The sequence below is a fragment of the Mirounga leonina genome, unplaced genomic scaffold (assembly GCF_011800145.1).
Source record: "Mirounga leonina isolate KUSES-001 unplaced genomic scaffold, KU_Mleo_1.0 Mir_94, whole genome shotgun sequence".
In the NCBI taxonomy this organism is placed as follows: domain Eukaryota; kingdom Metazoa; phylum Chordata; class Mammalia; order Carnivora; family Phocidae; genus Mirounga; species Mirounga leonina.
The window spans coordinates 28418964-28442534 of NW_023270855.1; the positions used below are offsets into that span (position 1 = coordinate 28418964).

The window sequence follows — 23571 nt, forward strand, 5'->3', positions numbered from 1 at the left end:
CTTTCTTTCTTTCTTTCTTTCTTTCTTTCTTTCTTTCTTTCTTTCTTTCTCTCTCTCTCTCTCTCTCTCTCTCTTTCTTTCTTTCTTTCTTTCTTTCTTTCTTTCTTCTTTCTTTCCGTCCTTCCTTCTTTCTTTCCTTTCTTCCTTCCTCCCTTCCTCCCTTCCCTTCCCTCTCCTTTCCTCTCCTTCTCTCCCTCCCTCTCACCCTTCCCTCCTTCTTTCCCCTCTCTCTCTTTCTGGCATTTCTCTCTTCTAACTTCCATGTGGCAAGAATTACTTGTTTCTCTTAGGAAGCTCAGCTTATCCTATGGACTGAGTTAGCATGTCATATCTAGAAGGCAAATATTTACTCATTATAGCATTGATTCCACAGTTTAAATTCAACACACAAAAGTATTTAAGATTTAAATCTAAGACATTATCTACAATAAGAAAATGTCCTGACATCATAGGATGTTTCAACTAGGAGATATTCTTTAGTTTTCTGTCTTTAAACATTCATTCATTCATTCAATAAACATTTCTAAGTATGCACCATGTGCCAGACACTGTGCCATGTCTCAAAACACAAGGATAAATGCTTCAAGGAGCTTACACACTAATGGGTAGACAGACACATAAACAGATAATTACCATGGAGTATGATCTGTGCTAGAATGAAGATGTATATAGAGTTCCACTGAATCTTCAGATAAATGCAGCTCAAGGTGGAATAAAGGATTCAGGAAGATTTCATAGTAGAGATGAATTGTGAGCCAATTCATGAAAGATGATTAAGACATTTGCACAGCAGGAAAGGGGTTAGAGTGGGGATTGGAGTGAGGGTAGAAGTTTGAATACAAAGGATAGAGTGTATGGATAGTTATAGAAATCTATGAAAATAGCAAGTTTGGGGGAACTATAAATCATTCCCCAAACTTACCATCTCAGAGAGATAATAGCTGACCATAGTTTTTATGGTTAAGCAACAGCTTTATTGAAATATAATTAACCATAATATACTACCTTAAAATTCATCCTTTTGAAGTGTACAGTTCAGTGGTTTTTAGTGTATTTACAGAGGTTAGTATATTCACACAGCAACCTACACCTACTATCTAATTTCAGAACATTTTTATCACCCCAAAAAGAAGTCTTACACCCATTAGCAGTCACACTCCATTCCCCCCAGCCCTTAACCCCTGGAAGCTACTAATCTACTTTGTTTCTATGAATTTGTGCATTATAGATATTTATGGTATCATACAATATGTGGCATTTTGTGACTGGCTTGTTTGACTTAGCATAATGTTTTCAAGGTTCATCCATGTTGTTGAACATGTCACTCCTTCTATATTGCTGAATAATATTCCATCATATGGCTATACCTCTTTGTTTATCCATTTAACGGTTGGTGGACATTTGTGTTGTTTCCACTTTTGAGCTATAATGAATAATGCTGCTAGGAACATTTGTGTATAGGTTTTTGTTTGTATGTATGTTTTCATTTCTCTTAGATATACACCTAGGAGTGTAATTGCTGGATCATATGGCTTAACATTAACATAATCGTATGTTTAACATTTGGAGAAATTGCTAAACTGTCTTCCAAAGTGGATGCGCTATTAACAATTCCACCAGCAAATGTACGAGAGATCCAATTTTTCCACATCCTTTTCAGTATTTGTTATTGTTTGTCTTTTTTATTTCAGCCATCCTAATGGAGTTGAAGTGATAGCTCATGGTAATTTTGATTTGCATTTCCCTAATGACTAGTGATCTTGAGCATATTTCCATGTGCTTTTTGGCTATCTGTATGGCTTCTTTGGATAAATGTTTATGTAAGTCCTTTGCTCATTTTAAAACTGAGATGTCTTCTTGTTGTTGTTAGAGTTCTTTATATAGAGAGAGTTTTATAGAGAGATCTCTCTCTCTCTAAATGTCATTAGAGTTCTTTATATATGCTAGATGCAGTCCTTTTTTGAATAGGTGATTTAGAAGATTTTTCTCCCATTCTGGGGGTTGTCTTTTCACTTTCATTTGTTTATTTTTAAGCTTCAAATAAATGTTTTTATTTTTCAAAATAATCATATTTAAGAACCATACATTTATGCCAAAGATGATACAGTACTCAAAAAATAATTATGAGACTCTAATTTTGAACTTCTTTCCTGAACAAGTTATGAATCACAGTAGAAAAATCACTCAATTCTTTATTATATCACGATGTTTTTGACTCAAGACTATGTTGTTCAGTCCAATCATTATATAATTCATTAAATAGAATAAGAGGTATCAGTTACTACTTTTGTCAGATACTATACATATCTAAGTTATTCAAATTTTATTTTTTCCCACTTTTTTGATAGTGTCCTCTAAAACAGAGAAGTTTTTAAAAATTTTGATGGAATCCAATTTATCTATTTTGAATTGCTTATGCTGTCAATGTTATATCTAAGAAACCACTGCCTGATTAAAGTACATAAAGATTTATTCCTATGGTTTCTTCTAAGAGTTTTGTAGTTTTAGATTTTACATGGTCTATGATCTGTTTTGAGTTAATTTTTATATACATTGTGAGGTAGGGGTCCAACTTCATTCTTTTGCATGCAGGTATTCAGTTGTTCCTGCACCATTTGTTGATAAGATTATTTTTTCTCCATTACTATGGCTGGCACCCTTGTTGAAAACCAATTGATCGTATATGTCAAGGTTTATTTCTGTATTCTCAATTCTATTTCATTGGTCTATACGTTTACCTGTATGCCAATACCCACCACATTTTCTTCTGATTTTTAAAAATAGAGAAATACATTCCACCACTGCCTTTAATAAGCTATTCAAGAGGAAAAAAAGACCCAAGGGTCAAAAAAATTAATCAATTATTTTTCTATCTGAATTTAATAACTGAAAATCATTTTCAGAGTTGAAATAACAGATCATCATATTCTATTTAAAAAGTACTTTTATGCTGATGGATCTTTTTCCTTACCCACAAAAATTTCCTGGAAGTTATATTTTTAGAATCACATTATAAATTCCTGCCTTTTATGTGCATTTATTGAGGACCTACCCTTTGTAAGGATAGGTAATCTAAATGCTTCAGAAATTAATTTCCAAGGTTAATAACCCTGTCTGTAACTGTATATATGAATGTATGCATAGTGTATTCATTTTCCACATCAACATTTTATGTATTTTACCTTACGTCTGCCATTTACTGGTTGTGTACCCTTGGGAAAGTTACATAATTTCTTTGACTCCTAGTTTCCTAATACCAAGAGTATACTCTCATTGAGTTCTTATAAATATTAAATGAGAAACGCATGTACCTCTGAAACAAATAATGCAATATATGTTAAGAAAAAAAAAGAAGAAGATAGCAGGAGGGGAAAAATGAAGGGGGGGAAATCAGAGGGGGAAACGAACCATGAGAGACCATGGATTCTGAAAAACTGAAAAACAAACTGAGGGTTCTAGAGGGGAGTGGGGTGGGAGGATGGGTTAGCCTGGTGATGGGTATTAAAGAGGGCACGTTCTTCATGGAGCACTGGGTGTTATGAACAAACAATGAATCATGGAACACTACATCAAAAACTAATGATGCAATGTATGGTGATTAACATAACAATAAAAAATTTAGAAAAAGAAACACATGTAAAGATTTTAGTAGAGCATCTGATACACAGAAGAATTTAAAAAGCTTAGACTAATAAACCATTATTAGGTATAACATCCTATACTGGAACAATAAGGAAAGTATTGAGATTCTTCATATTATCTCAGAACCTACTTAAAAAAAAAAAGCCTTAGCCATTAGTATTAGTAGGAAATGTTCAAAAGTATCTGCTGACAAAATGTAATTTTCAGGTGTTAAAGTGAGAAACTGGAAAAGGACAATAAGTAATTCTTAGAGATAGTTCACCAAAAAATTGTTAATTTTTCCTCCTAGCTATAACTTGGTTCCATACTCACATGAAAAAGCAGAAAAAAGGGTTGGCAGAAATTCAGTTAATTTCTGATTTAGTCATTATTTGCTGACTTCTTCCAAGGCTGTTCACTTCATCTTTCTATTAAAAAGATGGCTTTCTAAGCAATTTAACAGGGTAAAAAAACTAAAATACGTGGGCAATAAGCATGGTGGATAAAATATTGGACAGCACACGTCCAAATGTGTTGTACTTGAATTTCAGCTCTAATTTACTGATAAATAAAAGTTTTCTAGTGTTTCATCTTTCCCACTAGTTATAATATAATTTTATTTCTTAAAGTAGTTTCCTAATATGGATATTTTCTAAGGGAAGACCATAGTAGACATCAGCTGCATTTTGGTTGTCAAGCACTCATTTTCCCTTCTTTTGCTAATAGCACCTTGATTTCCTTTTGGGGAATCACATCCTTTGGGGGATTGTCCTTCTTCTACAGAAGGGACATTCCCAAGCCAAGAGGTAATATAGATGACTCAACTTAGACCAACTAGATTATTTTTCTGGATTTTGGACCTTGAATGACATGATGTAAGGATGGAATGAAGGGCTGAATTGAATCATGCCTATAGCAATACATGGACTGAACTATGAATTAAAGCCATTCCTTCATTTTTACTGTATATGTGCCTTGAACTGCCCCATTTCCTGTATTTTTTAAGCCCGGTTCCTGAGTGTTCCCTTTCTTTTCTATGTCCTTTCAATAAATGACTTCACTTTTGTTACTCAAAGGCAGTTTCTGTTACCTGCACTTTCAAGAACTCTCAGTGATACAAAGTCTGCCTCCAGCCCTGCCCATTCCCAGACCCTCCAAAAGAAGTAGGCTCCACAAGTGAGTTTTCCATATGTATTTGTTGACTTTTTTAATCTCCCCCAAAGGCTCACCCTTAAATTCCCTTGAAATTCTCCTATTCCTTTTAAGTCCCAGAATCTCTTAAAGTGTTCCAGAACTCTCCTTCAAAGGATTTATTAAGACCTTGTTGGATAGGAGAAAGTGACATTTGATAATGATAGAGAAAATCACAAAATCCTTCTTCCACTTCCATCCTTCAGTTCTTCAATAAATATCTATTGAGGACCGGCCATGCCCTGTCCTAGATGCTAGAAATACAAAAATGACTAGGACAGAGTCTTGTTCCTTAGACAGCCTGGAGTCTACTAGGGGAGATAAAGCCCACAGAAATAACAGTAATGCTATAGAGACTGTGATAAGAGCTATAATTGAGGTACAGATCAAGTGCTCAAGGAGCACAAAGGAGGGAAGATTAATTCAGGCTGGAAGGATTGGGGAAGATTTCAGGGGAGGAGATGAAATTTCAAGCTAACCAATCCTCCTGTAAGTGCCCAGTGGCCAATTATCTCCATGAAATGGAGTTTGCAAAATTAAGCCTGACCTGTAGAAGTTAATTTATTTTCTCTTAGCATGGCATATTACAGTTTCCAAGGTTTATGTCTTCTTGGGCAATGTACTAAATTGCTTAGGACAGGACGGAGAAAATATGGATGTCAAACCCTGCTGGTCTGTGCCTAATATGTCTGGGGTCTGGTGTTTGCATCTTTTTAGTCAGTGGGACTAAATGACAACTGACCATGGACTATATTGGGGCCACTGTGCTTCTTAGCAAGCTTTAAATATGGTTTAAAATTAACTACCAGCTCCTAGGGGCTGCTTAGGCTTATTTTCTTTAAATGGAGACAGTAGCAAGGATAGAACCTGCAAGTTGTTTTCAGCTGCCTTGAAAAAGATACTCATTTCATATTCTTTTATGTCCACATCTTCCTTTTTTCCTGTCCACATAGTGAAGCCAAATTTCTTCTTCATTTTAGCAGAGAAAGGGTGCTCTGAATTAATCTAGGACGGACAATCAGTCTGACAGAACAGGCTTGAAAAACTTATTACTGCTCGTGGCAATACTTGTAGGGATTTTGCATGAAATGTTCCTTTCATGCTGGTAACCTCTAAGATGTGAGGGAGCAGCATTATTTGGAACACAAAATGTTGTGTACCTAGGTGACAATGAATTCATCTCTCCCGCCAGAGAGAATATAATTGAAAGAGGAAAAGCCACTTATTTTTTAAAAGTTCCATTTTTTTGTTTTGTTTTGTTTTGTTTTTTTGAGAGAGTGGTTTAATTTGATCAAATAAGTTGCCCAATGACCCCTCCGCCTGCCTACAAAATTCACATTCTGGACAGTGTTTACATTAGTCTTCCATTGGGCAAGACAAAAGAGAAAGAATGGAAGGTCACTGCTTCTTATTGACCTGAGGAGAAAGACATTGGAAATCCTTGGTTTACTGAACCCTGCTGTGTATGCACACACTAGTGAGGAACCTAGAGGGGCTCACATTCCCAGAAGCTCCTTGGGAATGACATAACACTCCTATAGAAATAGGCAGAAAAAGGAAAGAAGGCTTCATTAGGAATTCTAATGCTGCCCTATTTTTCCAATATCAGTGTCCCGAATTTTCTGCTTAGTTCTGTGATCCCTCAGAATGTCCTAAAGACCTTTGTCACTATTCCCAATGCTCGCTGGGGAAAAGGCTACTTTTGAAGTTTATCTGATAGGGCACAGGAGATTGCTTGGGCCCAATGAGTGCATACGGATTTGCTATTATGGGTTGGATTGGGTCCTCCAAAAGTATATATGTTGGAGTCCTAACTGCCAGTACCTCAGAATGTGACCTTATTTGGAAACTAGTTAAGATGAGGTCATCCTGGAGTAGGGTGGGCCCCTAATCCAACATGGCCTGGTATCCTTATAAGAAGATGACCACATGAAAACAGAGACACCCAGGGAGAACACCGCAGGATGAGGGAAGTAGAGGCTGGAGTGAGGCAGCCGAAAGCCAAGGAATGCCGAAGACTGTCAGCAACCATCAGGAACTAGGAAGAGGCAAGGAATGATTCCCCTGAAGTTTTCAGAGGGAGCATGGTCCTGTTGGATCTCAGAGGCCTAGGCTCCAGATTATCCAGAAGGTAATAAACTTCTGTTGTTTGAATCCACTCAGTGTGAGGGATTTTGTTACAGCAGCTCTGGGAAACTAATACATTTGCTTATCACTCTCCTATCCTGTGCTTTGTTGATACCTGTGACACAGACATGCAGGTTCATGCACCCCTGTATACCTGCCTCCTCCTCACCATTAGGCTCGGGGCTCCCTAGAACTATACACATGTCCTAAGTTAGCCATATGCTTTCCTACCTCCATGAATGTGTTTCCTTTCTGGCACAGCCAGGACCCAGGATTCCTGGCTTGCTCGTCATTCAAAGTCAGCTTTGACTCCCCTTGAGAGCAAGTGTGAATTAGTGTGAGTGAGAATAACCTTGTCCTCCCAAGTGGTTTCTTTGTACCAGCCTTTGCTTGCCATTGAGGTAGCTCACTGCATGTCTAATTTCTCTCTATATTATTACTTTAAAAGTAGAGACTCTGTTTGGTTCATTTTGTATCTCTGAAAGGCTTGCTTCTCAAATTATGGTCCTCAAACTAGGGGCATCGGATCAAAGAATCTCAGTCCCCATCCCAGACCTCTTGCATCAGAATCTTCATTGTAACAAACTCCAGTGAGAATATGCACATGGTAAAATTTGAGAAACACTCTCCTAGAGGACCTTGGGATACCAGTTACTGTTAATTGAATGAATGCTTCCCTTCTGCTGTATTGCTGAGCATTAGTCATCTGAACAATTCTATTAACGATTCGGAGAGGTAGGTATTATTATTCCCCATTATATACATGAGAAAATCAGAGAGAAGGCGGACTGGAAATTGTGGGGAGATCTCCTACCTCTCCTCCCGGTTGAACACAACTCCTGTGACTTGACCTACCTAGTGGTTTTTCAGTCAACAATCATAACTCTCCTGGGGAACATCTGAGCATCTGTCACAGAGACAGGCCTCTTTTTGCTATTTCAACACTAGTTGATGAACTCATGTCTCTCCAAACACTACATCAAAAAAGCGTTCCATGGAAACACTTAATTTGGGAAATGCTACAAATTACACAGCCCTCTTGAATATTAATAGTACAGAGTCACCATTAAAGGCTTTATTACCTGACCTCAGTAAATAATATACCTACTTAACTGTTTAACTCCATTTTCCCAAAAGTTTATTTGGCTCCAAATTGAGGTTGTGTAACATCCATTAACATTCTGTGAAACACACTTTGGTTTAAAATGAGATGTTAATGACAAAGGGAGATCAAGCGGGAGACTCCATGGATTTTTTTTTTTTTTTAATTCAGAGAGAGAGAGAGAGAGGGAGGGTAGGGAGAGGATAATTCTCTCCTGCTGTTAGCTTCCAAGTGGATGTTTTCTCAAAATCAAAATCAGATATTAGCATGTAGGAAGGGAGCTAGGGACCAGCAAGAGCTTCTGAACCACTGGGAAGGGTGGTTCATTTCTCTATGCATTATTTAATATCATAAAGCCCTCCCTAGAATCTTCTCTTCCAGGCTGTAACTCAAGACAAAGACCTTTGACAAAATTAAGTAGGATGTTAACTCTGAAGTGCATTGGGAAGATAGAGTGCCACATTAAATCATATTAACTTTTAAAAATGGACACTGAGGTCATGAGCTTCACACATGGGGGGCACAATACTGCAAAGTAGCAGGATACTGCCATGCAGAGGACATTAATTACCCATCAGGAGGTTGCTGGGAGAGGGAGTAGGAAGGCTTATGCACTTGGCTATCAGGGGAAATCTCTTTTTAAGGATACTTTCGCTCTTGAGTTGAAGGACTGCATCAAGAGCCTTTTTGCTTTGGCTGGGCTTTTGATAGTTCCGAGGGTAGATTTATTTGGATTTTTGGTGCTGATAGAGAGCAGGTCTCTATCCACAGTGCTGCTCAGGACTCTGGCAAGCAATACCATCATTCTCTGGAGTTTTGTTTTGTTCTGAAGATTTTATTTATTTATTTATTTATTTGAGAGAGAGAGAACATGAGCGGGGTGAGGGACAGAGGGAGAAGCAGACTCCCCGCTGAGCAGGGAGCCCAATGTGGGGCTTGATCTCGGGACTACGGGATCATGACCTGAGTTGAAGGCAGTTGCTTAACTGACTAAGCCACCCAGATGCCTACTGGAGTTTTTAATGAAGGTCAGGCATCCTTTTAATGCAAATCTAGGGCAGCAGTTGATTGCTGTGTGCTTACAATGGAAATGACAGGATGGGGTTTTCCAGATATTTTTGTTATAGAAAGAAAAAGGATTTGAGATTGGTTGTTTGGAAAGAGAAATACCTTCCTGAAGCTCCTCTCTGTGAGGACATGGACACAATACATGAAAGCAAGCAAATAGGAAGTGTTACATAAGTTTTCCAGTAAAGCCCACAGATTTTTTTTTCATAGTGCCTGTGATCTCATTTTCCCAAATTATTTGCAGCTACTATTCTGCCTGGCTTTACTCCAGTGTCCCCTCTGTCTGGAATGCCTTGGCTCCCATTTCTGCCAATTGAAATCACCCATTTTTTTCAAGGTCCTGTCAAACTTGTACTTTTTTGAGAAGGATTTCCTGATTGCCTCTGGAGAAACAAATGCTGGCAATGAGTCTGAATCATATTCTGAAAGGAATGGCATTTCTGGAACATGCTATTGAACTCTAGGAAGTAACATCATTGGTTAAGTGAAGATCTGAGGAAAGATTCCTTTGGACTTCTAATTAGAACATCCTACTTGGTTCACGACCAAACCCTGCAGTCAAGCAGTGTTGTCTCCAAGAGAAGGTTAGCATTTTATGGGACCTAAAGGGTAGAATGCTGACCACTCTGTCTAGTTCACTCAACTCTGAACCCCTTTGGGACAGCTTCTGGCACAAGGCAGACATGCCTTAACCCTCTGTGGAATGAAGGAATGAAGGAAGTGTATATTGCTTCTGCTTTCCAGATTGTGTATCTTTGTTTGGGACCTGGATAATCTGGTGCCCCTGATCCTGCTACCCACCCCCACCCTGCCAGAGCAGGCAGGGAAGGGAACTATCAGCAGTGAAGGTGCCTGCTCTTGCATTCTCCTTCCAAAGCATTGGTTCTCAGTTGGGACTGTCCACAAGAACCAGCTAGGGAGCAATATACTGACATGGCCTGGGCCTCACCTGCAGAGATTCGGGCTTAATTATTCTGGGTTAAGGCTCAATTACCTGGGGTTTCAAAAGCTCCAAAGTGATTCTAATGTGCACCAGGCTGAGAACCACTACTTGAAGGGAAGCAAGCATTTTCACATCCACTTTTATAGAAGGAAAAATCAAGAGTTTCAGCTCTCTGGGATTGCATGAAAACTAGTATTTTGATGTGATGTAGCTACATGGGTTAGGAATATATTGGAGTTGAGATTCTCTGTGCCAGGAATAGAGTATTAAACAAGACAGTATGGAAAGTGCTATGAAACAAACAAGGATGCTGTCATAGTAAGTTACTGCTGAGGAGGTATATGTGTGTGGGTAGATGAAGGGGTGGCATGAACAGGGGGTGAGGGAGGGCAACCTCATCACAGAGGTCATGCTCTCGCTAAGAGGGGTTGTTTGAACTGAGATGTGAAAGACAAAACAGAACTGGGCAAGCAAAAATCTAGGAAAAATGTTCATATCAGAGGGAATGGCAAGTGCAAAGGCCCTGAGGCAGTAGTGTATTGGAGGAATTGTGAGCCAGAGAAGAATGGTGAGAAATGAGTTCAGAGCTGTTAATCTGATTAATTCCCTATTTATTTCCTAGCAAATGAGGTCATTTTTTCTTTATAAAAATTAACCTTCTTCTTAAAGTCTCTATAATCATATGCTACTCTCCAGATATGTTCTGCAAAACTGGGATGTCCTTCACCCTTTCTGGTTTACCAACCATAGTCCACATTCTCTATGTCCTTCAAGGTCCTATTCAATTGCCACCAACTTTAGAAAGCCCTCCATGATCATTCCTGATGGAAACAATCTCTCTCCTCTTTAAGCCACCACAGCCCATTACCTTCACCTTTCTAATGGATGGTAGCTCTTTGTCTCATCTATCTTTCTCAGCCTGTTGTCTTTCCCCTACTACCTGCCCCATGCTAGGATCTAACCCCAGTTTTGATTTATCTGGTAGTCCCTTGCTCTTAGCTCAGGGCTAGCCTTGCATTATGCAGGGCTCAAGCAATATTTATGGAAGAGTTACTTATGTGCATTCAATTCCTTTCAACAAGAATAATGACAATCCAAAAAACCTAAGCACACACAGTAATTAAAGCAACAAAGAAAACTGTATTGGCTCTCTGCCTCTGAGTGTATTGTTGACTTGTAGACTATAGTTTCTGATCATTCACCTTTGGAAGAACATATTGCAATTCAAATGAAAAATGTCAACCCAGGCGGTTTTGGGAAAGCCAACTCATTTGTTGACTAAAAATGATCCACATAGCCAGAAATGAAGACCACAAGAAAATGAAATGCCATCATCTTAACTCACTTAAACAGACACTTGCAAGTAGTATAGAAGAGAACAGAAGGCAGAAAGATGAGAGAAAGAGAATAAATAAAAAGCACTGTGGATTCACTTGCCACGATCAGTGGTGTGTAACAGTGCACGACTGGTGGCCAGCCTGACTTCCACACCTGTGGATGCTTCCAAAAAGATTCCCTTCATGGCCAGGGACCCTATTATTTGATACTACTTGATTGCCAAAACCAATCTTATTTAATCCTACTATTGCCCTGAAGAATGGTCAGCATCATCCCATTTTTACAAACATTGAAACTGACCTGCTCTTCTGGAGGTACCATGGCCTTGTGCATGAGGGAATGAGTTTTGGGGCTAACACCCTGGACTCTGTTTCCAACTCCACCCACTTGCTGTGTGATCCTGAGCAACATCTAATGATATTATTATTATTATTATTTCTTCTTCACAATGTTGGGAGGGTGGGCCAAGCCCACATATGTAAAACACTAAGGACACTACCACATATACAGTCAGCATTCGGTACATGTTAACTTATTCCATAATGTGCTCAAGGCTGGCAGGCGCTAAGGCAATGATTGGAGTTTAGGTGTGTGTGAGGGAAAATACTAGTCAGCAATGGTCTTATGCAAACGGAGTTAGCAATGCCCTTGGGAGTAGGAGAAATCACCCTAATTTTGCTCCCATATAACTTGAGTGTAACTGAATGATCAGACCATTTTCTTAGTACCCTTTCTTTCTTGCTTGTCCAAGTTAGAGCCATTTGTGCTCACTTCAGCAGCATATATACTAAAATGGGAAGGATACAGAGAGGATTAGCATGGCCCTTGAGCAAGGATGATACAAGTTAGAACTCTTCGTTGAATAAGCAGGGCTGGAACACTATTAGAGCCCTCCATAAACAAGGCTGTATGTGCAAGGTGAAATGTGTCCATTCCCTCCTCTGGATATTTGGAATCAAGAATTCAGAGATTTCAAGGTTTGGTGGGGGAATCATAGACATTTTAGTATATTACAGATGAGCTCACATGTGCCAAGCAAAGGGTGAAGGTATGTCTTCTGCTAAGCTTCCATTCACCCACACTCCCTTGCTCCATGTATCTCCTATAGAGAAGGGGGATGGACTTAGAGGGACAGAACATGATTCTGTGAGTTCCCTCTAATCTGGGACTTCGATATTGACACAATGTACGCCACGTGATCCACTGAATCTCCCAAGATTCTGAAAGACCCTGGGACCACTGCTGTACTTGTGAAATCAGAGGAAGTAGGAGTCATTTTTGTGAGGTTTGTACCCCACTCCGATGAAATCATTCCTTTCAGTACATGCACTTATTGTCACATTTGCCACACTGCGCCATACTTATTTATTTCTTGATTTGTCTTTCTTTCTATGTTATGAGTGCTCAAGGGCATAGAATGTATCCAGCATATGGTAATGATTAGAATCTCCAGCTCAGAAGTCAGGTATATCCATCTGCAGCCCCAAGATGGCCATAACCTCTCCTTTCTGACTTTGTTCAGATAAATCAAAGTATGGCCTACAATCTTTATGTTTGGGGGCAGTTTTCACTTGGTATAGATTGGTGTCCCAGATTGCAAAATGTGACATGAATGTGCATATTTCTATCGAGAATTCAAAGCTTTATTAGATTCTCAAATGGGGAGGGGCATGGTTCTGTAAGAAGTAAAGAAGTTCTGCTGCTAATTGGTTAAAATTGAGTTTAGGAAGGCTCTAGATTTTTCCTAGCACTTTTTATAGTAAAGAAAAAAGGGGATATTATATCCTCGATTTCTATATTAGGAGAATCTGTTCTTATACTCCTTTTATGCGTTTCCAGTACAAATTCACTTAATATAGATTTTATCTGCTTCTTAAAATATCTTTTCCTCCATGATCATACATTGAGATATAATTTATGTGCCAAGCACCTTATTATAAAGCACTTGAAAGCATATCAGCTCATTTAACCATCATAGTGATTCTCCAAATAAATATTAGTGTCTCTCCATTATAACGAAAAGGAAAATCGGACTTTGAGGTAAGACTGGTTCTAAAGCTGTCCATTTGTGCTTTTACCCCCTATGCCATAGTGACCTCATATTTGTTAGAGTTCTCAGTTTATGGATATGAGCTCAACCAGTCCACTGTTTGGTTTATAGAACATCTGGGTCTAGAGATGTCAGAATTCTACTTCAGAATTCAGTCTAGACACACGTAGGTAGATCCCTCTGAGATCCTCAGGTATCTTCCCTTTGAGTCAGAATGTTAACTTCCCTGAACAAATAGGTCTTGCTTTTATAAACAGATTTTGCAAGGGAGCTTAAATGACATCCCATAGATAATATATATTATATTGTTAGGTAAAAAGAGAAGAATATTTGAATACATTAAGGATTCTAATGAAAACATGAATCACATGTAAAACAAGAGAAAAGTTGCTTTCTAACAACACTTGGAAAGGCAAATGTATACCAAACTGATATTAAAAAAAGAAAGAAAAAAAATGAGAGAAGATAAATAGAACTAAATTAGATGCAGACTAATCATGGTTTTTGGAACTCTGCTCTGACATATTAAACTGCAAAACTGAGTGCTAGAAGGGAGTTTTAGAAGGGAGGAAAGGTCATGGTCTTTGACATTTCCAAAATATATGTAACCAGAAAAAAACTAATCCCGTGTTTGTTGTCCAAGGTAAGCAAAGACTGGGAAAGAGCTTCTTTGACATGGAGTGTTCTAACCCAAACCAAGACAACAGCATGAGTTGGTTCAATTTTGGGTGGGTGTTTTCCTGTATACCTAATACTCACTAAAATTTCATGTCTTTAAACAGCAAATCTAACTTCAGAAATTTTTGTTGAAGAAATAATTCTTTTAAAAAAACTATCATGGCTATGCATAAAGGATGTTGATTGCAGCATTGTTTATACTAGTACAATTAATTGTTGGACTAATTGTTGATTGGAACCCAAATACTTGTTCATAGGGGATTAGTTAGATCTGTATAAAGGGGGGCTCTACGGTCATGTTGATGTAAAAAAAATTAATTTAAATGTCCACAATGCATTAAGCTTAATATGTAAGGTAGAAAAAATGTTCAGTTTGACCCTTTTTGTGTGTAAAAATAAATTAATATCAATATAATAGACTCATACACACATACGTACACATAAAATTTGTAAGGTGAAAACACACATGATATGTCTTTTTATCTGTGTGCTTTTCTGAATTATCCAAATTCTCTACAACAAGTTTCTGTTGGTTTGGTAATAAAAACAGAAATCATTAAAAAAAAAAAAATCAAAGGCGTTGATCATTCACAATACGTATTACCATGTCCTAACCATCCCTATTCCTTTACACAGGCCAAAAGGACACAGATATGCCTCAATTTCCATTAACAGGCAACTTAGGGAAAAGAACATAACTATATTATAATTTTTCCATTTAAGAAAAGACTGTTTTCATTATTCATACCCAGATGCCTAGGACAAGGAAAAGAAGAGAGAAGCTGATGATATTGATGTCAGTCTTCCAGATAATAATTATAACTATCCCATTTAGCACTGGAGTAACACCTAGGGCCTTCAAAGCTGTCTCTGAAATTATCTAATTAAGCAAAGTGAGGAGGACAATGACAAGAGTGGAAGATTTAATCTGAGAAGCACAAGGGGGCCTCTGGATACTGAGGAGAGGAAATCAACCAAGGGGTAGTAATGAGAGGGGCCAAATGAGACATTCAGTGCAAGGAAATACCATAATAAGCTCATAGAGGTTTTGAGGGCTGAAAGCAAAAATCACAAATCAAAAAAAAAAAAAGAAGGGGGAAAAAAGAATGATAAAATTAGTAGAAATGGAGGAAGGGAAAGCTGCTCAAAATTTTTACAAAACCATATTGCTTCTAGAACCCCACATCATTAATCCACTTAATTATGCTTTGTAGATATTTGAATGAGGAACAATTCCTGTGGCCCTGGGACTCACATAATTCCACAAGCCTTAAACATGGGGCCTGCCAATCAGAATTACCGATGACATTTATCTCTGTGACAGAGGGAAAACATTAAACATACATCACAGACTCACATTCTTGGGGGAAGCCATAGAAGACAGCCAGCCCCTGCCCTGTGATCAAATTTAAATGCAGTGAGAGAACAAGCACATCTGAGGCTATCAAAAGGGCAAGTCTTAGGCATCCTAAGAGCAGAAGGTTATTCATCAGGAACTCAGGGAAAATGCTTAGGGGGGAAAAAAAAAGCTTATTTGGAACCTGGTTGATCCAGTTCTTGTGAACACTGGTTTACTTCTTCACTTGATTACTGGCTCCAAATGGCCTCCTCCTACAACATATGTTAATTATTCCAACTTATGAAGATGTGTGAGCTGTTCCCTTGAAGTTCTTTCCAGGTTAGAAGGAGAGTGGTATTTGCAATAAGCCACGATGAGGGGAGGGATCCAGAAATGGGAGTGGTAGGAACCAAGGCCATTTATGCGCTGGGAAGTCGAAAGCCAAAATAGGTACACTTCAGTAGGCGTAAGATGTAGAAATTTTTTAGAGTTGCTCCATTTTCCGTGACTTCCTATGACTTACTCTGTCTCCTTCAACAGGTTTAAAAGTGTGCAGTGATACCTGCCCATCCTGTAGACAGGCATCTCAACATCTTTCTTTTTTTTTTCTCCTTACCAAAACATGCAGACCTGCAGTTAAAATACAGCTGCCCATTACCAAGTGTAAGCTTCCTGGCCCCGAATTCACGCATGTCAGAAGGCAGATGAGAAAAAATGCAAGGCAGTAAACATAGACCTGTGTACTTTGATCATACCTGCAGGCACAGAGCCTTATTGCCTTTTTTTTTTTTTTTGGTGCTATACTGATCAAAAAGTATCAGTATCTGACTTGAAACAGTAGTTGTGGGCTGGCCAGCTTGCATCACTGTAGTGGACACCAAGAACTTTAGGAGCATTTTCACCTGTGTTTATGAATTAAATATAAAGGGATTCATTTTTGCAAGATGCCCTATGGGGCATTCAAAGGTCACTCACTTGTCATAATCATGGTCTATTCCATCTGTCCTTCTTTCCTCACTTTCTCCCTGCCCCCCTTTCTTTCCTTCCTCCCCTCCTTGCTTTATTACTTTTTCTTCTTATGCACAACCATTAAAGGTCTTTGATGCTGTGGATCACTGGGGAGAAATATTCTGCCTAAGCCTTCACTTTGCTTTGCCTCTTGTATTCCACTGGATCTGCCTCCCTTCCATATATCCATTGGGAGCTGACTCTGAAGTGTAAACTAATTTTGTCATTTGTTTAGACAAAATGACACTAGAAAATGAAATTCACAAAGTACATTCACAAGAAATAGAAATTAAAACAACTTCTGTATGCTATACAGCTTCATATGATCTGATTGCCATGTCTCTGTCTTCCCAGGTGATTGGGAGTTGGTCACAAGCCAAAGGAAGGCATACAGGAGAATCAGTTGCCTTCAAAACCTATGTATTAGTTTCCTAGGGCTGCCATAACAAATTACTATAAACTGGGTGGCTTAGAGCAACTGAAATTTACTCTGTCACAATTCTGGAGGCCAAAAATCAGAAATCAAGGTATCAGCAGGATTGGTTCCTTCTAGAGGCTCTGAGGGAGAATTTATTCCATCCCTCTCCCCTAGCTTCTGGTGGCTGCCAGAAATTCTTAGCATTCCTTGACTTGTAGTGGCATCATGCCAATCTCTGCCTCTATCTTCACATGGCCTTTCCCCGTGTCTCTGTGTGTTCTCCTTTCCTGTATCTTATAAGGACATTCATCATTGGATTTAGGGCCCACCCTAAATCCAGAATGATCTCATCTCGAGACATTTAATTTCATCAGCAAAGCCCATATTTCCAAATAAGGGCACATTCACAGGTACAGAGGGTTAGGATGTAAACATATTGTGGGAAGGGGGAGGGTACTATTCAACCTACTACATTTGTCCTTGTTCTCTTTCCATCATATTACCAATGTTGAGCAAAAACAAAAGTCCTATAACATGCAGAGAGAATATGGAAGGATACAGTGTTCAGTCTTCTTTGTAAGCAAAGATTGGAAACATACTAAGTGTCCATTAACAGGAGACTTGGTTAAATAAATTTGGTTCATCTACCCAAAGAAATAACATGCAGCTACTAAAAAGAACAAAGTAGGGCCTACATGAATTGAAATGGAAATATCTCCAAAATATTTTGCAAAGATAATTAAGCAGATTATAGAACAAAATACATGTCATTAGCCCATTAAAAAAAAAGACTATAAACAACAAACCCACACAATCCTCCTTTCGAGGAATTTCTCTGTTCTGATGTCAGTAATGTGATTCCAAGAAGGGGGACTGCCAATCAGTCTCTCAATCCCCTTTCTGTGCCATAAGACACAGATACTAGACAATCATAGTATCTGCTAACCACAGTGATGGGATGGAGATTGGGGTGAAAACCAAGATGGCTAGTCAGAAGTCTTCCAAAGATCTTTAAAATTTGGATTTTGAGGAGAAAAAGTCTCTTGCCTGTTAGGCTCTGATTAAGTTTTCTATGACTGCTAGAACAAACTACCACAAGCTTAGTGGCCTAATAGAACACAAAGTTATTATCTCATCATTCTGTAGGTGAGAAGTATGACACAAGTCTCAAGGTGTCAGGGAGGTTGTGTTCCCTTCTGGAGCCTCTTTAGGAGAATCCATGTCCTTGCCTCATCCAGCTAGCTCTTTCTACAGGCCATCCATTTCCTTGGCTCATGGTCCCATTCCTCTATCTTCAAATCCAGCAACAGAAGTTCAAATCTTTCTCACATTACATCTCTCTAATCTTGCTACCATCATTACATCTCCTTCTCTGACTCTAATTCTGCTACCTACATCTTTCACCTTTAAGGACCCCTGTGATTCCTTCAGGCCTACCCAGAAAATCCAGGATAACATCCATGGTTTAAAGTCAGTTGATTAACAATTTTAATTCCATCTGTAATCTTAATTCTCCTTTACCATGTCAGGCAGGATATTTGTAGGTTCAGGGGATGACAATGACATTGGTGGGTGGGCATTATTTTGTCCCAAATCTGGAGTAAATCCAGGTCTGCAGATAGCTATCCTCTCTAACACATGGAGAAAGCCCACTGAGGAGGGAAAAATGAAGCACTGCCAAGAGATAGAGAAATGAGAGAAATTAAAATCACCCTGTTGGAGCTCCTTGATCTGGCCATTCCTGAAACCAATATACCTCACTTCAGTAAGATTATCCAAGTGAAGAGATTCCTCCCATCTGTTTAAAACATTTTTGAATTGCATTTCTCTCAATTACAATTTAAAGAGTTCTAATTACTTGTGTGTGTGTATGTTTCATATGTATTTATATATGTCTAGAAACATCTAGAATTGCAGTTAATAGAATTGGAGTGGCTGATATGAGGTAGCCTTCATTTTTGACTTAATTGTATTGTATGAATATTGTACAAAGGCATATATTACTTGTGTAATTTTAAAAGTGAAGAAAAAATAAGAGACTGTTACATTAAAAGTAAGTTCATCCAGGGCTCCAAGGTCCAGCTTAAGGGGCAGAAACCTCATATGTTTCTCTTTCATCTGGTGCTTTTAAATAGTACATGAGTCCATTGGAGAGCTCATAATTACAAGTTGCTTCTTAGGTCCTGATAATATATTTTATCCTTTAAGAAAGCTATTTAGATGGGACTGCAGATGATAAAAGGCCTATGCTCAGAGAGACAAAGAACTTGCTGGCTCATCTCCACAGACCGGACATGTCCCTGTCTGGGTCCGCATGACAGGCCTTGAAAGCACAAGTTTGTCCTAGTTCTCTTTCTTGCATCTTCAGACTATAAATATGTGCATTATGGGAATCCAAGTTAAAAGAAAAAGGAGCAGAAACAAATGCCTGCATTTCCCTTAGCAAAACAAAGAGACAAAAGCAGCCTTGACTCCAACTGCATTAAAAAATGGGAACAGAAGTTTGTTAAAATGTCACAGTTAAGAACTCCGAAGAATTCTCCTACTGGACTTGGCACAGTGGGATGCAATATGCTGGATTTTAATTCCCTTGTTTTCTCTTTGTGACAAGTCCTCATAGATAGAGAATCCACCAACATGCACAGGGCAGTTTGGTGTCACTTCCCTAAAAGAGACCATCGGAGCGCCCTGGCAGAGGCATCAGGATTCAAATGTGGGCCTTTCTGGTGCCTGGGTCTGTGATTCTCAATGCCCAGAGGACATAAGAATCACTCAGGAACCTTGTTAACCACCCAGATTCTCAGATTTCTCCCTCCCTCCCCCTCCTCCCCAAGATTTGGAATTTGGAGATCTGGGGCTAGGCCCAATACCATGCATTCCAACAGGCACCTTGCATAATCAGGTGCAGGACAAATACACACATACTCTCTGTCTCTCTCTCTCTCTCTATCATGCCTCCTGCCCTTTAACTTGTTAAAGGTTATCTCAGATTCTGAAAAGCAGAGATGTGGGATTACTTACACATATTTCTGACTGCCACTCTACTCTAATATCCCAGAGCATAAGGAACTGAGAAGGGGAGGCATTTCAATGAGTAGACATTATTGCCCAGAGGTTTAAAAAACAAACAAGGAACCTCAAACTCTATTACAAAGAAAATCAACAAAACTCAACTCTTCTATAGAGTTCTTCTATAGAGAAGTAATAATTTTTAAGATGTTAAATTCACCATGCTGTAGGCAATTATTCAAATTTCAAGGAAAGAATCAAACTTTATTGATCAAACCTTTTTTTTTTTAAAGATTTTATTTATTTATTTGAGAGAGAATGAGATAGAGAGAGCATGAGAATGGGGAGGGTCAGAGGGAGAAGCAGACTCCCCGCCGAGCAGAGAGCCCAATGCGGCACTCGATCCCGGGACTCCAGGATCATGACCTGAGCCGAAGGCAGTGGCTTAACCAAATGACCCACCCAGGCGCCCCTTGATCAAACCTTTTTAGACTCACATCAAGAAATTGCAGCGGGAGGCACAGTTTCAAAACCCTCTGTTTTCTGCTGAACCAGATGTTGAAAAACAATAGTTGAGTGTCTCGTCTATGGCTGAGCTGGACTTGACTCATTATTAAGTACCAAATAAGTAAAAGCAGGGCATCATTTTACTCGCTCATTGTTCCCTCCATTCAAGAGAGTCTGCTGAAACTAAAGAATGGAAAGAATCAGAATGCAGCCAAAGGTGAGCTGGGTTCAGATATAGATCCTGCCTCAGTTAACTCTCCTACCTCCAGCCCATCTGAGTCACTTTACCCAGCTCTGTACCCCCCAACCCCATAGCACTTACCTATTACTATATAATTGACTTATTTACTACAGCTACTTTTTATGTCAGTCACTTCCTCTTGAGAATGGGAGCTCCAGGAAGCTGAGAATTTTTGTCAGTTTTGTGCATAGAACAATGCCTGGAACATATTAATGCTCATAAGTGAGAGAAGGAAGGAAGGAGGACTTTATAGTGGGAAAGAACAAAACCCTTGTAGAAAGCAGCAGAAATAAAAGATGCACAGAGAATGTGGTAGTCACCAGCCACATCTGGCTATTGACAATTTGAAAAGGGACTAGTCTGAATTGATACTGGATTTTGAAGACTTAAGACAAAAAAGAATGTAAAAGATCTCATTAGCAATTTTCTATGTTGAGTGCATGTTGACATGAGAATGTCTTTGATATTATTAAAATCAATTTTATTCATTTCCTTTTACTTCCTTTAATTTGGCTACTAGCAAATTTAAAATGACATTTGTGACTCATATTCATGGCTCATACTGTATTTAAAAAAAAAAAAAAATCCCGTAGGCTCCATGCCCAATGTGGGGCTTGAACTCACAACCCTGAGTTCAAGAGTCACATGCTCTACTAACTGAGCCACCCAGGCACCCCCACACTGTATTTTTATAGGTTAGTGCTGGAATTTCTCAGTCTCATCATTTCTTTTTCTTTGTTTTCCTGCTACCTTTATTTTTTAACTTTTTATTTTGAACTAATTTCAGATTGACAGAAAATTTGCAGAAAATTATATAGTTAATGTATAACCTTCCCCCAGATTCCTAGTGTTAATATCTCATAATACTTTTAACTCAACTACAGACCTTATTCAAATTTCAACAATTTTCCTTTTAATGTCCTTTTTCTGTTCCAGATTCTGATCCAGGATCCCACACTGCATTTAGTTATTATGCCTCTTTTGTCTCCTTAAGTCTGTGACAGTTCCTAGTTTTTCCTGGTCTTACAATTATATATAAGTATTATGAGATATTAATACTAGGAAGTTGAGGGAAGAATATACTAAACAGATTTCTCTACTGCAGGACTTACCAGAGCCCTGTCATTCCAAAGTACATTGTGAAGGATGCCAGTACATTGTGTTTCTCAACAGTATTTGAATTCCTTATTTTTTCCCAGTCTCTCATTAATATTTATTTATTCACCCAGCTTTATCGAGATATAACTGACATACAACACTGTTTAAGTTTAAGGTATGCAACAAGACAACTTGATACATGTATATATTGCAAAATAATTTTCACAATAAGGTTAGTTAACACTTCCATCACCTCACTAATGACCTTTGTGTGTGTGTGTGTGTGTGTGTGTGTTGAGAATATTAAAGATCTTAGCAACTTTAAAGTATACAATACAGTACTGCTGACTATAGTTACCATGCTGTCCATTAGATCCTCAGAATTTATTCATCCTATAACTGGAAGGTTGTATCCTTTACCAACATCTCCCCATTAACCCCACTTCCAACCCTTGGCAACCACCATTCTACTCTGTTTCTGTGAAATTGGCTTTTTCACATTCCACATGTAAGTGAGATCATACAGTATTTGTCTTCCTCTGACTTATTTCACTTAGCAGAATGTCCTCAAGGTCCATCCATACTGTCGCGAGTAGCAAGATTTATTTTTTTATGGGTGAATAATGTTCCATTGTGTATATATTTATATATGTAAATATAATATATATAAATGTAATATATACGTATACATGCACACACATATATAAATGTGACCCCCACACACTACATTTTCTTCATCCATTTATCTACTGATGTTTCCATGTCTTAGCTTTTATGAATGGTGCTGCAATGAACATGGAAGTGCAGATATCTTTCTGAAATTGCGTGACTCCTTTCTTTGAAGAGCATTTAATAGGACTAATGTTTCTCAAGAGCCATTTTGAGGATCACTGCCCAAACTTATCTAGTTAGTGGGGAAAAAGCAGTGTTCCTCAAAGGACATTCAGGACATGCTGCATGCAAAGTCACAAATGTTTCCTTTTGGGGAACACTGCTGAGAAGTAGGAATTGTAACATTCCTGTAGCATGTGTCCTCCATCAGCCACCTCAGGTCTATCCCACTGTCTACTCAGGGTATTTGGGCTCATGTCCAATCAGTAATTCCTCTCACAGATTTGCTCTATGAGGCTGACGTCAGGAAGAGGAAAAAGGAGGGAGGAAAAAAGCAGGGTCCAACTTTGAAGTTGGTAATGCGTGCAAGAATAATCTCTGCACTGTGATAATGTCCAGGAAGAATGACAAGTAAGCCCAGAACAACAGATGGAGGTACATTTATTGATGGGTAGAGGTTTCAGCTCAGGAATGAAATCTTTGGAGACATGTAAATATAAAAATCAATAAAAAGGTCTACAAAGAAGGCCCTTCACAAGACATTAATGTCATCGATTGAACTCATCTCACTGTTGGAAGCTGTTCACTGAAACTTAGAGCCAGTTGGAACTGAGTAATTTGCTTAAAGACACTAACTATTGATAACTGATAAATCTTTCGAAGGGTGAGGAGAGATTAAAATGTTTATCATTTACCACTTTACAATGTAAGCATGCTATTGTAGAAATGGCCTTCACTATATGGATTAACTCTTTTAATGCATATAAAGTATTTAATGTAGACAACTTTCAAAAGATACAAATAGCAGACATTCAAATAACTTCTGCATTCAAATGATTGGTCCTGCTCTTTATCCAACCCTCAACCTTGCTCTAAAAAGCTATCAGTCGTTCCTTCCCCGATGGGGCCACTGTCATGGAGAGAATAGGGTCCTGTCTGATGCAAGCTTCTCCCATAACTCATTTTCTCTTCCCTCCAATGTTATGTAGAAGTATGGAAAGT

The 23571-nt window shown here is 38.6% G+C and overlaps 1 protein-coding gene and 1 non-coding gene across 2 annotated transcripts in view; one reads left to right on the forward strand and one right to left on the reverse strand.

Moving 5' to 3' along the window:
* The window catches only part of SYNPR (synaptoporin), a 114571-nt gene that overhangs the window by 65296 nt on the left and 25704 nt on the right, over window positions 1-23571 (reverse strand). The window lies entirely within an intron of this gene.
* On the forward strand, window positions 12154-12256 carry LOC118006121. Its single transcript, XR_004677955.1, has one exon. It is a non-coding gene; the product is annotated as a U6 spliceosomal RNA (small nuclear RNA).